Source organism: Lissotriton vulgaris, unplaced genomic scaffold (assembly GCF_964263255.1).
Source record: "Lissotriton vulgaris unplaced genomic scaffold, aLisVul1.2 SCAFFOLD_1450, whole genome shotgun sequence".
Lineage (NCBI taxonomy): Eukaryota > Metazoa > Chordata > Amphibia > Caudata > Salamandridae > Lissotriton > Lissotriton vulgaris.
The window spans coordinates 482,033-495,427 of NW_028243200.1; positions in this window are offsets into that span (position 1 = coordinate 482,033).

A 13,395-nucleotide genomic window follows, 5' to 3' on the forward strand; every position below is an offset into this window, starting at 1 on the left:
AATCTTCCCAGTAACCAAGAAGACTTTCACCAACCGAAGCAGGCTAAGGGTTAATCATTGGATTTATATGTTTTGAAACCAAATCACCCTGCCCTCATCCAAAACATGCCAAAAAAGGAGTCCAAAATTTGTATCTCATCTTCGTCTGATCCAAAATATCCAATTTTGCAATAAATCTCATAGTTCGTGACCAGTCCGCTTCTATTGGCGAGACCGGAGAAGCCCACAGTTTACATATCTCTCTTCCTGCCAAGAGTATAGCATAGAAAATAAGTTTTGCATTATCATCTGTGCCCTTACCTTGCAGGTCAAGTCTTCTAGCTATGACTGACTCTGGGCTTACCTTGATCTTCAACCCTAGGGCACTCGAAAACCAGCTACTCATGGCCTCCCAAAATGTCTGAATCTTCGGACACAGCAGAAACATAGGCGCTTCCAACCTCTCCAAATCCATTGTTAGGGTCGGATTTTGAGCTTTTAAGGCGACTATATCTTGGGAGTTAACTTTTGAGGACTCTGTAAGTAATGAGACTTTTCCCTCTAAAGCGCTTGTTCTAGTACTAATGCCCTCAATTTTGGCCTCCAAAAGATCAAATCTATCATGCAATCCCTTCTGATTTTTTTCGGAGATCTCGAATCTTTCCAACAAGTCTCCTCTTAATGAGTGAAGTAGGGAACCCAGGCTTTTCTCTACTGCTTCGCTTCCTCCACAAGCCCCAGCTTCCTCATTTAAGGGTGAAAATAAACCATCGCTTTCCAGGCTTAGTATAGGCACTGTGTGAACAAATTGGAACTCTGTGGCCTGAGATACTTGTTCGCCATTCATTAAAGCCTCGCCTAGCTGTTTACTGGTGCAATTTAAGGGAGGTTGTACCGGGCCCCCCCAACTCCCCCAACAATTCCAGCCACCCCAGATACCTCTGAGGAGTTGGCTGATTCCAAAGCCGCATATTTATTGCTCAGAGGAAAAGTAACTAGAAGGGGGGAGACTATAACCATGTTCATTCTATCGGTGGAGTTGTCTGCGGACTTCACAAGCCCATGCTGATTGTTTATTTCTCTCTCCTCTGTATTTGTTTCAATATTTGTTTCAATATTATTTACTTTAGATGATACTGCTTGCTCCATGATCTTAAAGTAGCTCTTGAGTGAAGGGGTCCCCCTCAAATTTTGGGTCTGTTTTAATCCTTTAGCTTTCCCCCTTCCTACCCCCCCTTTCTTACTTTGCTTACAAGGTGAGATAGGCATCGGGCCACTACTTCCACCCTCATGCAAGTCAGCGGTATTAAGAACTCCTTTCTTCTTAAGTTCTTGTTTAGAACGCAGCTGATAGCGATTTTTAGCTGCGCTTCTTTTTTCACTGCTACTGCTGCTGACAGTCTCTTTGGAGGGTAACTCAGGAAAGCCAACTGTAGTTTCACCACTGGAGGCAATTTCTAGGCTAAGGGTAGCATGCTGTGACTTAGATACTGCTTTGTCTGCCTCCAAGCACACAGCCAAATCACCACAGGTAAGAGACGCTATAGCTGTAACAGGAGCACGGCGTGTAAATACTGCTGCTGCCCGATACCAGAAGGCTGCTCTCGAGCGCAGCCATGCATTATAACAGCTTACCCGCAATCTTGTATGTTGCACTACTTGCGTGGTGATGGTACCGTGTCCTGTGCCCCCTAACTTCAGGGTCTCCTCGTGGTTCGTGACTCGATACAGCTGTCCCGTACTCGGCTCCTCAGCGTACCTCCGCTCTCGCTCTCGGTCCTCCCCTCGCATCCCAGTACGCCGAGTAGGTTGAGTAGGTCGAGTAGGTCCTAGCGCCTCCGGCCTCCGCGTCCCGTATTCCGCAGCCTCACAGACCGTGCAGGGAAAGGAAAAGAACGGGAAAAAACTCAATATAGCGGGATATAAACGTTAATCAGTAACAACTCTTCATCTCACCATTAGGTAAGCCGCAATCATCCGTGGTAATACCGGGGACGAGACCTGTCCAAGTGCTTCATAGGGCTTTAGGGAACGGAGCCTCGCAGCAGCCGTTAGCCTACCGCCACCATGTTCCTCCTCGTTTTGCCTCGATTCTCCATCAGGACAGTTTCAGCGCGTCTCCCGGGTCTCAATTGTGACCACTAACCATTATTTTGACTGGTAGATGGGGGTGTGTTACTTCAACCAGCATTTGTTGGTAATGATGGGGCCACCCTTGACCAATGCCCTCGCCCTCTTGCCCTTTATTCAATAGGTTTTGTTCAACATAAAATCGCCTGGTCTCCCTTAGCCTATACATTTGTTCCCCTACAGCTACACCTTATGGCTCTCCCCCGATGTTCTATTACTGCCGAAGACTCATGTGGCATTTAATCCCAGACTTTTAGGTGAGATGGTTGCATGCTTGCCCCGATAATTCACTATCACCGGTTTGGCACGCCCTATAATCAATGTGCACCCAAATAGAAGTCCCTCATTATACTGCTGTTTTTAAACTGTTTTTATCTTTGTTTTTAAATGTAGAGCACTCTCTTAGACACGATTGGTAGGTGGAATGTGCTCACTACACGCTGCCTTTTGGCAGCTTTAGTTCACTATAGCTAGTAGACATAGACATGGAATTGTCGAACACTGGCATGACACCCTATGTGTGACTTTGGCGTGATCACACCCGAGTTCTTTATTTTGTCCCAATGTAAATTAACCTTGTTTACATGATTTTATTCTCCAATCCAGGCAGAGGATATGCTGACAGAGGTAAAATAACCCGATAGTGCTTGCATTTACACACATGACACCTGCATGCTGTTGTATGATTGCATAGTACATACTCTAGGTCCTGAAGAATCGCGGAAAATTCCTTGTGCGAGAAACATGTCCTCATGTCAATATCCAATTTCACCGAGTCCCACCACACTTAACTCAGTGGTACTTATGAAGTTGGTTTCACGTTTTTAACTGTAGAGGGAGACCCCCAGAATAAAGTAGTACTTTGCAGTACCCCCTACTACATTTTAAATCACCTTTCCCTTACTTCATTGCCCACACACCCACACTTCACCATAAGGCTGTTGGAAGAAAAGATCTCCGTCAAAGAGCCCCTCTTTGAGGTGAGCCCGTCGGGCTCACTGGTTAGAGGCGGCAGACCTGAGAGCAGAGGACGGACCGGGACCAGGGTTCGATTCCCGGCGCGGCAGGTTTCTGGACCAGGGTTAGCGGACTCGATAATTCTCTCGCCTCGGTGCCCACTCTGATCAGCGATCACACTCTGCAACTCTGGGCATTAGCTTGCCTCATCTTCACTAACGGCCCCACCAAACCGCCGGGGATGCCTGGTCTCACCCTGGAGATACCCATTAAGGGACCATCTCTCAGGGAAGCCAGGAAGGGTTTCGCAGCGGTCGAAGCGCCTTGGGACCCTCTGGGTAAGTAGTGCGCTATATAAATGCCTATACATTTACATACCGCCTCCCCGACGAGGAGCAACGCCGATGATGAAGCATGACACCCATTCGGGTGTGTGAGGCAAATATTTCCAACAAAATGGATGCCCAAGGGTGTCACATCCACACCCATGGTCACGCCTAACACACAGCTTCTTCTCTATCAGGAACAGTTCAGCTACCCTTTTTGGTTAACATTGACTTGGTGAGGGCACAGGCTGAAACTGGACCTTCCACTTCCTTGAGTGGTAACGAGTACCCTTCGGATCAATTGATCATTCTCTCCCCTTTTTGATAACTACTTCTAGCGCGGCTCACACCGTGGGAGTACTCTCTTTGGTGGGTAAGATTGTTCTATCCCTCTCTCCGTGACTTTCTCTATTCTTTCTGACTAGTCACGACCCACTTCCCCCATTGGGGAGTGGACATTATTTTTTCTTTCTAGTCCTATTACTTAGGACCAAACTTCATCCTTCTGTCCCGAGACACGAACCTCCAGACCCCCACAAGATGGACGGCCAGGGGTTAAGGTTTGGGGAGGAAGATGCAGCAGCTATAATGAGGACTCCATCACTTATTGGCCTTGACATTGAACCGGCTACAGGGAGCAATACAGTGGAATGGCAAACCCTATCAGACCTCAAAAGAGAATGGATCAGGATCACCTTACATGGGGCAATGATGGCCGAATATTTCAAAGACAAAATAGCACCGAACGGCTTAATTGTCAAAAACTTCCCAAGAATATTCTGGGAAGATGGACAATTCAAAATAGAGTGGTCACAGATTTCATGGAAGTGTACCCACGACCTCCTCATCCTGATCGTGAACACCGCCAAACGATTGGCCGATGAACTATTGACTCGCATTCAAGCGGCAGAGGCGGCTTTGAAAACCGCAGTTCCTAATCCAGGTTTTAAAACCAAACTGGCGGAACTCAATAAAGAAATGGCGGAACACAGAGAATACCTCATGAACCAAAAAGTAACGAAGTTACAAAAGGATATCAAGAGGTTCTCAAAAGAAAAAGTCTACCCTTATTTGAAGGAGGACTATGTACCATCAGGCAATAACTATAACTCCGATTCAAGCACCAACTCCTCCAGAAGGGGATCTAGTAGCGGATCCGACAACAGTGGAGACTATGGAACTCCACATCTACAACCAAGAGGATAACGAGGGAGGGGACGGGGACAACAACAGTTTTACCAAAACTTCCCACCGCAGGGACCTCCTGTGGGCCCACAAATGTGGCAATACCCACAATTCCCCCCTTTCCAAGCACCTTTTGCACCGCAGTATCCACCCTTTTATGCCCCACAAGGTAACCCACGCCCCCCTTTTTTAGGCAGAGGCTGGGGCAGAGGGCGAGGGCGAAAGCGAGGCAACGTTCCAGAGAAGACAGTACAGTGGGAGGACACCTGACCACAGGGGATGGACACACGGAACACGAACCGCTCAGGTCAAAGATAAGCTTGGTGGTGAATTTATCAGACCGCCCCCTAACAGACAAGGAGGAGCAAGTTTTGCAAAAAGGACTGGGCTTTGTACCGACCCCAAAAACTGACCTCTTCCTACAAACTCGGGAAATCCAGTCTTTCTTTCGAAAGATTAGATTGAAAGCTTTCTTTGAGGGGAGACCTAGGGACCAAGAGGAAGACTCCGGCCTCCATAATCCCTCAACCTTTACACCTCACAATGGGATGGTTCCCAATGAAGTCCTCACCTACGAACAGGCCGTACTAAAAGACCTGAAAAGCGTAGACCATCAAAGACAACATTGCAATATTTCCAGCAAAGAGATGGACATCCTTGAATCACTTGCGGAAGACCCACTGATTACCATCAAACAGGCGGACAAAGGGGGTGCTACAGTTTTGATGAATACTGTAGATTATGATCGTGAGTGTATGAGGCAACTCAATGACAGACGATACTATACACCGATCCCTGGTGATCCCACACCACGCCTACGGACCATTATTACAGGTTTGGTTGATAACGCAGAATGCGAACAGTGGATCACTAAGAAAGCAGACTTCCTGTCCAAAAAAGATCCTAGGGTCCCATACTTTTACATCCTTCCCAAGACCCACAAGGATACCAGACCTATACCTGGGCGGCCAATTGTCTCAGGAGTTGATTCAATCTTGGAACCATTATCACAATTTTGTGATCACTTTTTACAACCCCTAGTGAAACAAATCCCCTCGTATATCCAAGACACTTCAGATGTCCTACGTATTCTGGACACTGTACATGATACAGGGCAGATTAATCTTCTAATTACCCTTGATGTAGAAGCTCTCTACACGAACATTCCCCAGAGGGCCACACTTGAGGTAATAGAGGAAAGACTTGGACTTGAGACCTGGAGTTCAAGCACTCCACAGACATTCATTGTGGAGTGTGCTACTCTAGCACTCACTGAAAATTATTTCGAATTTGAGGGGCAGTTCTATCATCAAACCCAAGGGACATCAATGTGCAGTACATTTGCTCCTTCGGTGGCCTGTCTGTATATGGCAGAATTTGAACAACGGCATATTCATCATGAGTCCAATCCCTTCCTTGACAACATCAGGATGTGGAAAAGATTCATAGATGATATTCTCATCTTATGGACAGGACCACCAACTTCACATGAGACCTTCTTTGATTGGGTGAACACTATCAACCCATATCTCCATTTTACAATGTCTGCCTCACCTACGGAGATCTCCTTCTTAGACCTCACGATAAAATTGAAAGAGGGAGTGCTTAGCAGCACTATGTATAGGAAACCCACTGACCGCAACAGCTTACTACACTATTCCAGCCACCATCCCAAAGCCTTACGGTCAAACCTGCCCTTCGGACAATTCCTGAGGGTCCGGCGAAATTGCAGTGCATTAGCTGATTACAAGCATGAATCTGCAATTTTATCCAGGAACCTACTAGACAGAGGTTACCCCAGGAGAGAAGTGACCATGGCCCAAAGAAGAGCTAGAAACAACAATCGTGAAGCCTTACTTGAACAACGGGAAGTGGCACCGATTGAGAACCAACCAATGACCTGTGTCACGACCTACAGTCCAGGGTCCAATAAGATCAAAAGTGTTATTAAGCGGCACTGGGGGATTCTCAACACTGGCAGTCTTAGCTTCGAGACACCCAGATTTGCTTTCAAAAGATCTCAAAATGTAAAAGACATTCTGATCAGCACAAGACCGAAAGCACAAAAGAAGGTAACCCAACAGACCTTGTGGAACTTACCTCCAGTCAGAGGCCATTATCCCTGTGGATCCTGTGGAGTATGTACCTTTACAGACATACATAAAAACATCCAATTAAGTGACACCTTCATTTGGGAAATAAGGGGCCATACTAATTGTAATACCTCCCACTGTATTTACATGATCACTTGTCCATGCGGATTTCAATATATTGGGATGACAACGCGCCCAATTAAAACCCGCATTATAGAACACCGCAGTAATTTTCGCTGCAAGAAGATGAACACTAAAATGTGTAAACACTTTCTTGACTTGAACCACACTCCAGACTCACTGAAATGGCTTGTGTTGGAATCCAGCCCTAATTGCCCCAAACAAGCCCTGTTTCGCAAAGAGCAAAGATGGGTCCACCGATTAGCGTCCGACAGTAGAGGCTTGAATGAGGATATTCCCTGGCATGCTCTCTAGACACAACCTGCCAGGTTGATCATATAACTGTTTACACACTCCAGCCTTCCATTACAATTATCCAGACGCCCCACTGTCTCCCAACTACTATAACTACTACGACAATATTAGACATCATGGGGGTACATGAGCCTCACCTTTGTATATGGGACTCAGACACACTGCAGCCCCAATGCTTTTCTAATGTCATGTCCGACACGATACCACCTCCAGGGTCTAAATGGGGCCATCCTTGAGGCACATGAGCCTCACGATTGTAGAGGGGACTCAGATATACTTCAGCCCTTACGCTGTTGAAGTGCCATTTCTGACACCACACCACCCCCAATCTTTATATATAGGGGCACCACATCTCATATGACCAACAATAATACATAATGTGGACATACCCAGAGTATACAATGTGGGCACACCGACAGGCCTCATACCATCACTATTCCATTAGACTTGCAGCCCACCGGTAAACACACGCTTACACATACACCACCCCTGTGGAGTTACATTTAGGTGATCCGGCCTGCACCATAACCTCTCAAACCCACTTCAAGATGGCGCCCGCGGCGTGCACCCTCGTACATGGCCACTATATATTGGCCTGTGCACCACGCCGCTGCAGGCAATATTGTAAAACCCACTTTCGCCCTCCATATAATAGTATCATTGGTTTTCAATGTAATTATTTTAGCCCCCACTCCAGAACCCAGGTAGGAACACTGGATATCACCGGCATTTCAATATGGCCGACGCGATACTGAGACGCGTCACGTGACCCTTTAGATGGGCGGAGCATTGCGGGACTTCCACTACACGAATGATTTATTATGGCGGGCGCCGCCGAGCTACAGTACCTTTCCGAGCTCAGCGGTAACGGGTAGGTGAAGGAGGAAGAACACGGGCAGATTGAGGTAAGATGACCCTCGCTGTTTATTTGTCGGGTCTACTGATGCCGTATGCCTCCCTACACTCGCTCGTGGTTATTGACCATAACTTAGGTTGATAAACGGGCAAACAAATGGGGGAGCATTACTCCGAATCAACAGGTATTAATTAATCAATGACTCCATCCCAGATGCTTACCTCCCTGCACTCGCTTGTGGCTGTAGACCACAACTTAGTTTGGAAAATGGGCTATTAAACAGGCCAAAAAATGGGGTAGCAGTACTCTGAATCGATTTTAATTAACCTTGACTTCATCCCAGATACTTGCCTCCCTTGTCTCCCGGGTCTCAATAGTGACCGCTAACCATTATTTTGACTGGTAGATGGGGGTGTGTTACTTCAACCAGCATTTGTTGGTAATGATGGGGCCACCCTTGACCAATGCCCTCGCCCTCTTGCCCTTTATTCAATAGGTTTTGTTCAACATAAAATTGCCTGGTCTCCCTTAGCCTATACATTTGTTCTCCTACAGCTACACCTTATGGCTCTCCACCGATGGTCTATTACTGCCGAAGACTCATGCGGCATTTAATCCCAGACTTTTAGGTGAGATGGTTGCATGCTTGCCCCGATAATTCACTATCACCGGTTTGGCACGCCCTATAATCAATGTGCACCCAAATAGAAGTCCCTCATTATACTGCTGTTTTTAAACTGTTTTTATCTTTGGTTTTAAATGTAGAGCACTCTCTTAGACACGATTGGTAGGTGGAATGTGCTCACTACACGCTGCCTTTTGGCAGCTTTAGTTCACTATAGCTAGCAGACATAGACATGGAATTGTCCAACACTGGCATGACACCCTATGTGTGACTTTGGCGTGATCACACCTGAGTTCTTTATTTTGTCCCAATGTAAATTAACCTTGTTTACATGATTTTATTCTCCAATCCAGGCAGAGGATATGCTGACAGAGGTAAAATAACCCGATAGTGCTTGCATTTACACACCTGACACCTGCATGCTGTTGTATGATTGCATAGTACATACTCTAGGTCCTGAAGAATCGCGGAAAATTCCTTGTGCGAGAAACATGTTGACCATGTCAATATCCAATTTCACCGAGTCCCACCACACTTAACTCAGTGGTACTTATGAAGTTGGTTTCACGTTTTTAACTGTAGAGGGAGACCCCCAGAATAAAGTAGTACTTTGCGGTACCCCCTACTACATTTTAAATCACCTTTCCCTTACTTCATTGCCCACAGTTCACCATAAGGCTGTTGGAAGAAAAGATCTCCGTCAAAGAGCCCCTCTTTGAGGTGAGCCCGTCGGGGATTGCACCGCCTCCCCGACGAGGAGCAACGCCGATGATGAAGCATGACACCCATTCGGGTGTGTGAGGCAAATATTTCCAACAAAATGGATGCCCAAGGGTGTCACATCCACACCCATGGTCACGCCTAACACACAGCTTCTTCTCTATCAGGAACAGTTCAGCTACCCTTTTTGGTTAACATATGCAGATCATTTTCATTAGGGCTTTTGCGCTTGGGACACACCACCACACCCCCTGAACCAAATTTGAAGAGTCTTCGTGGAGACCAATACCCCCTGTGCATCGTAAAAAAATGTTTCCTCCTTAAATTTGCAGGCTTTACTATTTTATAAAGCATAGACATTGTTACTTTCCATTGGTCTTCCGTAGCGATCTCCGGCAAGCAGTCTTCCCACAGGATCTCAGGTAACTTGAAGCGGCCATCCTCCATTTCTAACATCAGCCAGTACCACAGTGATATTTCTTTTCTGAATACACCGTTAGAGAAAAGCTTATCCTCCAGCTCGTTATGAGTTCCAATTTGATCACCCGATACCACCGACCAACTTTGGATCTGTAAAATTTAAATCTCGAAAAACTGCGACCCCATACCTCCTCACAGTGCCCCCAGGGAACTCCTTTTCCATCTGGGAATAACTCCTTCCATCTCTGCAGACCGATCTCCTTTAATGGTCAGGCCAGGTGCATCCCAAATCGAAGCCATTTGGCTATAAAAATTAATTTTTAAAGCTCTACTGATTCTGAACCAAGTCTCTGCCAAGTGTCTTAAAACGTTTAACCTAACCTTTTTGAAGAATTTGGGAACAGCAAATGTATACATAAAACCATTTTCATTATAGCTTTGCTTCCTCAACATTGCTCCAAAACATTTTCCCAATCACCGTATTAGTCAGAATGTCCAGCAACATCCTGCTGTTTTTCAACAAAAAAGCCCGCGCGTAAAATCGCAAGTCCGGAACCTCTAAACCTCCTTTAGCAAGTCTTCTCCTGAGCTTCTTCCAAGACAGGCGCAGCCCTTTTGATTCCAGGGACTGTTTGAAATAAAAAAGTTAACTTTGGCAAAAGCATCATGTTCACCAAATTTGTCCGACCAAACAGTGTAAGTGGTAAATGGGACCACCCTCGTAAACTAGCACTTATCTCCTTTTTAAGCTTAACAAAATTCATTTTGGTGAGATCTGCAATATTCTGCGTTATCCAACTATGAGAAACCTCATCTAATTTTTACATACTATTACCTCAGTATTTATATTCCAGGCCATAACTTGTTTTTTCTTTATTAATATCGTAGCCTGAAACAGCCCCAAACTCTTTAGTTAAATCTAGGAGCCATGTCATCGATTCCTGTAGATTAGGAGTATAGATAATTATGTCAACTGCATACAATCCGATCTTCTTAGACCATACCTTAAACTCGAAAGGAACAATATTCTCAGCAGACCTTATCTTATGCGCTAGGAGCTCTCTTTACAAGTCAAATAAAAGGAGTGACAGCAGGCACCCTTGTCTGGTGCCTCGCATAATTGACACTGGGTGAGTTAGCATCCCCTTCACTAGTATTCTTGAAGTGGGGGCCTGATATATTGCTGAAAGAGATTTATTAAAATGTATTCCCAAGTTAAGATGTTTTACTAAAGCATGCAACTAGACCCAGTTAACTCGATCAAACGCTTTGGCGGCATCTAAAGAGATAACCGCCAAGGGAAGATCATGAGCAGAAGCCATATCTATGGCACCAATGAGGGAAAAGGTCAGCTCTTTCAAATATTTTCCCTTAATAAAACCTTTTTGGTCCTCATTAACTAATTGTGGTATGACACCGTTCAGCATCCCTGCAATATTTTTAGCAAAACATTTATAATCAGTATTAAGTAATGAGATGGGCCTATATGATTCCACAGACTTCGGTGACTTCCCTGGCTTCAGTATTAATGTTCTATTTGCCTCATTCCAAGAGGAGGGCAAAGACATATCACCCAAAAATATCTCATTAAACAACGGACATATAATCGGTGTTAGTATCCCAACCAATGGTTTGTAAACTTCAGCAGGGTGGCCGTCTGGCCCAGGACCCTTGGCTCCTCCCCCCGATAACCTCCTCAACCACCAACTCAGTAATCTCCTGATTCAGAACATCCTTAAGTTCATCCGATAGGCGGTCCAACAGTTCCACCCAACTCTGCACAGCCTGATCTTCAACTACCATATCCTCCTCATAAAACTTCCCAAAATATTCATAAAAAGCAGCAGCTATTCCTTTGTTATCTGTAATCATCAGACCCGTTTCCACATTCTTTACTTCTTTAACCCCTTCCATGCTGATGACGAACCCCAGCCGTCATGCACTACAGTGCTCGTGTGCTGATGACGGCTGGGGTTCGTCATGACCCGCCCCTGTTCATTTGTTTACAGCACAGGGGCGGAATCGGGCCAGCAGTGAAGGGGTTAATCAGATTTCAAACTTGGTCACTCTTTGTCTTCCACGCTAGCAGCTTACTGCAGCCCTCACCATACTCAAAATGAGCAAGCTGGCTGGAATCTCACTTCTCCTTAACTCTCTCCCTCAGAACTCCCACTAGCTCTGTCTTTAACTCCGTAAGATCTTGAAGGACCTTTTCAATAGGGCCCCTACTACCAGAGTTTACCAAGCCCGCCTCCAATATACAGATCTTCTTCTCAAGGTCTGTAACCCTACCATAATAAAGTCTCCTTTTCTTATCCGCCAAAGCGCCCAATCTCCCTTGTAAAAATGCCTTGTACGCATCCCAAAAAGTCTGTGTCCTGGTTGATCCAGGATTCTTTGAAAAAAATAGCTTTGTCTCCTCCTTCAAAACCTCTACTGCTTCGTGATCAGAGAGTGTTGTGCGATCTAACCTCCAGATTGAATCAGAGGTGCCATCCCCTATCGCCAAGCGGAGGGTTATGGCTGAATGGTCAGATAGATGTGCTCCAACATGGCCCACCTGAACAACTGAATCAACCAGCCTTCTATCTACCAAGAAATAATCGATTCCGGATTTATTATTGTATTTTTTATTATAAAACGTAAATACTAGCTGCTGTCCAAACCTGCATCTCGAAATATCACATACCCCTAGCTGGGACATCATCAGCCTGACTATTTGACATTTTAGGATTCACAGCTGCTCTACTACTTTCAGAACGGTCTAATCTGTGATCCAGCACTGTGTTAAAATCACCTGCCAAGAAGATCTGTCCTGAAAAATGTAATAGTTCCCTAGCAAAATCGTCAGAGGGCCTATATTATCTTGGTTTGGACCATAGAATATCACCACAATAAGCACTTGCCCGTAAACCTTTAACTTTACAACCAGCCACCTCCCTCATACGTTGGCCGCTTTCCCTTCAACCGAGATATTTAGACCATGTTTGATTAAAACTGCGACCCCTTTAGTCACAGCTGTCTAGGGAGTATAACCTTCATGAGCCAACCACCGCTGACACAAGAAGAACTTCTTACTCTCATCCCCGGATAAATGGGCCTCTTGTAATATTATTACTTGGGCCAAAGAATCCCTCAAATATTTTAAAATCAAATCCCTTCTTCTTTTCACACGCATTCCATTTACGTTCCAAGATAAAATTCTCAACTCTTTAGAAGTACCCCCACTCATCCCAGACATAGACACATAATCTCTCACACCCTCTCTTCCATTGACAGCAAAAATGCTCCTCAGGATTTTTCTGTAGTTTCCCTTCCCCCTCCTCCCCTCCCCCCACCCCAGAGAGACCCTAGAAACCACCCCGTCTCCTCGGAAAACCCATCCCAATTACCCATGGCTAAATAAACCCTATGAGTGCCCCTTGACGGGCGGTGAAATTAGAAAACATTACAACTTAAATAAAAACTGATGTACACACATAGAGTCCTTTAAGAGAGAACATGAGCAACCTAATAAACACGATACGTGGCGATAACGTTTCCTGACTTACATACCCCCCTGATTGACACTGACCTCATCAACAAAACGAAAGGATTGCATCTTGTTACTCCATATAACCTTTAACAGCGCAGAGAACTTCAATTGGACCGAAGCCCCCAATTTCCTCA